Source organism: Mercenaria mercenaria, chromosome 16 (genome assembly GCF_021730395.1).
Source record: "Mercenaria mercenaria strain notata chromosome 16, MADL_Memer_1, whole genome shotgun sequence".
Lineage (NCBI taxonomy): Eukaryota > Metazoa > Mollusca > Bivalvia > Venerida > Veneridae > Mercenaria > Mercenaria mercenaria.
In genome coordinates this window covers 22434851-22438992 of record NC_069376.1, presented here as the reverse complement: position 1 = coordinate 22438992, position 4142 = coordinate 22434851, and positions in this window count along the sequence as shown.

Here is a 4142-nt window from a genome sequence, read left to right as displayed (position 1 = left end):
TATATAATGAAACTTAAGCATTTTAAAAAGCTTTTCAAAAGTTATAAAATAATATAAAACAACACTGTTTTTGATAAAAGACCTAAATAAATTTTGAAATAAAAAGTTAAAAGAATAAAGAGATAAATATTCATGTTTTAAAAACATCTATTTAGTGAAAATGACCATTAAAGGGAGATAATTGAAAATAGCAAACTATATAAAGAGATAATTTTATAGATTGATCAATTACTTTTGTTTAGAAAATGTTCTTGAAAATGGTTGAGAAGATTAAAAAAACTATTTTTGATTCAATGTGATATTAGGATAAATATTCATGTTTTGAAAACATCTATTTAGTGAAAATATCCCTTAAAGGGAGATAATTAAAAATGGCAAACTATATAAAGGGATAATTTTATAGATTGAGCAATTACCTTTGTTTAGAAAATGTTCTTGGAAATGGTTGAGAAGATTAAAAACTATTTTTGATTCAATGTGATATTAGGATAGACTGGGTCAAGAGCAAATTGCATGGTTACTGTAAAGAATCAAATGAAAAAGAGATTGAAAAAGAAAATGGTATGTCGCCCATCACAGACTATTGGCTCCAACTTGAGAGCCACTGGCGCAAACTTTTCCTGATTGGCGAATTTGTTGGCGCAAAGTGAAATTGATCCAGAGGAAACCCTGGAACTTATAGGTGCAATATAGGCAGAGGAAACAGGTTTCATGCATTTATAGATGCAATACAAGCAGAGGTAACAGGTTTTATGTCGTTATAGGTGCAATATAGGCAGAGGGAACAGATTTCATGCAGTTATAGGTGCAATATAGGCAGAGGGAACAGGTTTCATGCAGTTATAGGTGCAATATAGGCAGAGGGAACAGGTTTCATGCCGTTATAGGTGCAATATAGGCAGAGGGAACAGGTTTCATGCCGTTATAGGTGCAAAGTTATAGGCAAGAGGGAACAGGTTTCATCATTATAGTCAATAAGCAATAAATTTAGGTAGAGGGAAACAAGGATTTCATGCGTTATAGGTGCAATAATATAGGCTAGGCAAGGGAATCAGGTTTTCATGAAGAAAAGTAAATATGTGTTACTATAGGCAGCAGGGAACATTCAGTATATTTACATGCCAGTTATTAGGTGCAATATAGGCAGAGGAACAGGTTTCATGCATTTATAGATGCAATACAAGCAGAGGAAACAGGTTTTATGTCGTTATAGGTGCAATATAGGTAGAGGAAACAGATTTCATGCAGTTATAGGTGCAATATAGGCAGAGGGAACAGGTTTCATGCAGTTATAGGTGCAGTATAGGCAGAGGGTACAGGTTTCATGCCGTTATAGGTGCAATATAGGTAGAGGGAACAGGTTTCATGAAGTAATGTGTAATATAGGCCGAGGGAACAGGTTTCATGAAGTAATGTGTAATATAGGCAGAGGAAACAGGTTTCATGCATTTATAGATGCAATGCAAGCAGAGGTAACATGCTTTATGTCGTTATAGGTGCAATATAGGCAGAGGGAACATATTTCATGCAGTTATAGGTGCAATATAGGCAGAGGGAACAGGTTTCATGCAGTTATAGGTGCAATATAGGCAGAGGGAACAGGTTTCATGCCGTTATAGGTGCAATATAGGCAGAGGGAACAGGTTTCATGCCGTTATAGGTGCAATATAGGCAGAGGGAACAGGTTTCATGAAGTAATGTGTAATATAGGCAGACGGAACAGGTTTCATGCCGTTATATGTGCAATACAGGCAGAGGGAACAGGTGTCATGAAGTAATATGTGTACTATAGGCAGAGGGAACATGTTTCATGCCGTTATAGGTGCAATATAGGCAGAGGAAACAGGTTTCATGCATTTATAGATGCAATACAAGCAGAGGTAACAGGTTTTATGTCGTTATAGCTGCAATATAGGCAGAGGGAACAGATTTCATGCAGTTATAGGTGCAATATAGGCAGAGGGAACAGGTTTAATGCAGTCATAGGTGCAATATAGGCAGAGGGTACAGGTTTCATGCCGTTATAGGTACGATATAGGCAGAGGGAACAGGTTTTATGTCGTTATAGGTGCAATATAGGCAGAGGGAACATATTTCATGCAGTTATAGGTGCAATATAGGCAGAAGGAACAGGTATCATCCAGTTATAGGTGCAATATAGGCAGAGGGAACAGGTTTCATGCCGTTATAGGTGCAATATAGGCAGAGGGAACAGGTTTCCTGAAGTGATATGTGCAATATAGGCAGAGGGAACAGGTTTCATGCCGTTATAGGTGCAATAAAGGCAGAGGGAACAGGTTTCCTGAAGTGATATGTGCAATATAGGCAGAGGGAACAGGTTTCATCTCGTTATAGGTGCAATATAGGCAGAGGGAACAGATTTCATGCAGTTATAGGTGCAATATAGGCAGAGGGAACAGGTTTCATGCAGTTATAGGTGCAATATAGGCAGAGAGAACAGGTTTCATGACGTTATAGGTGTAATATAGGCAGAGGGAACAGGTTTCATGAAGTGATATGTGCAATATAGGCAGAGGGAACAGGTTTCATGCAGTTATTTGTGCAAGATAGGCAGAGGGAACAGGTTTCATGCCGTTATAGGTGCAATATAGGCAGAGGGAACAGGTTTCATGCAGTTATATGTACAAGATAGGCAGAGGGAACAGGTTTCATGAATTTATAGGTACAATACAGGCATCTTTATTTATTTTTATTTTAAAAGTACCATTTAGTCAAGTTACATGCACATACAGTTGTTTTTGCAAAACTTTATTTCATTTTTTGAACGGAACATAACTTTATATATAATGCTATGACTTGAACGTAAGAAGTTCCTTGTCATTATAGCTATATACGGCATGCAGTAATATACTACTTTACATACACGTACAATGTACAAACATCAATGATAAAGGTATAAACACACATGGACTAGGCGATGAAATTTCTGCATTCATATTAAATATTTCATAGACAAATCCTGATGACGGACTTGGTCTATGTAAATCGATATATACAGAGACTCAGCTATCCGTCAACCAGCCAGACGACAACCGTTTGAAAAAGACATACAAAAAAAGAAGAAATTGACAGAGTGTTGTGAAGGGAATTATTATCATCCCCTATTGTTTTGGTAACCAAGAAAGATGGCTCAACTCGTTTTTGTGTGGACTACAGAAAGCTCAAAGACGCCTATTTCAAGAGTTGATGAATGCCTAGACGCTCTGGCTGGCTCTAAATGGTTCAACACTATGAACCTATGTTCTGGATTTTAACAGATCGAAATGAGCGATGATAAATCAAAACAGCATTTTCCGCGTCGTACTGTCATTTCTGACAGATGCTATTTGGTTTAGTCAACGACTGATGGAAGAGGTTTAGCGAGGGTTACAATGGATAAAATCTCTGTTATACATGGATAATACAATAACTCCTTGTAAATCAGTTGATGAGTGTCTACAGCGACAGGAAACGTGTTTTAAAGGCTACAAGAAGCAAATTTGAAGCTGAAACCCTCAAAATGTCTGTTGAATCCAAAAGTTTCCAACTTTCTTCGACCACAAGGTATCTAAAAATGGTGTTCATACGGGTGAAAGCAAGATATCAGCTGTAAGAGATTGACCAGTACCAGTAAATGTCAAACAGGTGAGAAGCTTCTTAGGACTAGCTTCATAAATTTATTTTATCGGTCGGAAACTCTTCGGGATCACGTGATTTTAAAATTGATTCAAAGGAATATCCGTTTAAAGACGCGTCACAAAATAATTTTATTCTTTTGTATTTCCATGATAGTAATTATGGATGATTTGAATGGAAAATATTAGATATACAAGATTTTATTTCAAATTGACAGTGACATATATTAGGCCAAGACAATGTTTTTAATGTCTAAAATTTTATTGAATTAATGTAGCAGTATGTACATAAATCAGTTTATTTAGGTAAATTTCTACCACATTTTGTTTCTACTGTGTAAGATGGTTTTTCATCAATATTCTTAAAACTGAAAAGAGATTGACTGAATAAGTTTGCAAAGGAAGTTGTGAAAACACATTTATCCGGGAAGGGCCTAAATTGTCCACCCGAAAAGTTGTAGTATAGTTGTATATTACTTGTATAAGAAGAATAGTTCTCATGAAGTT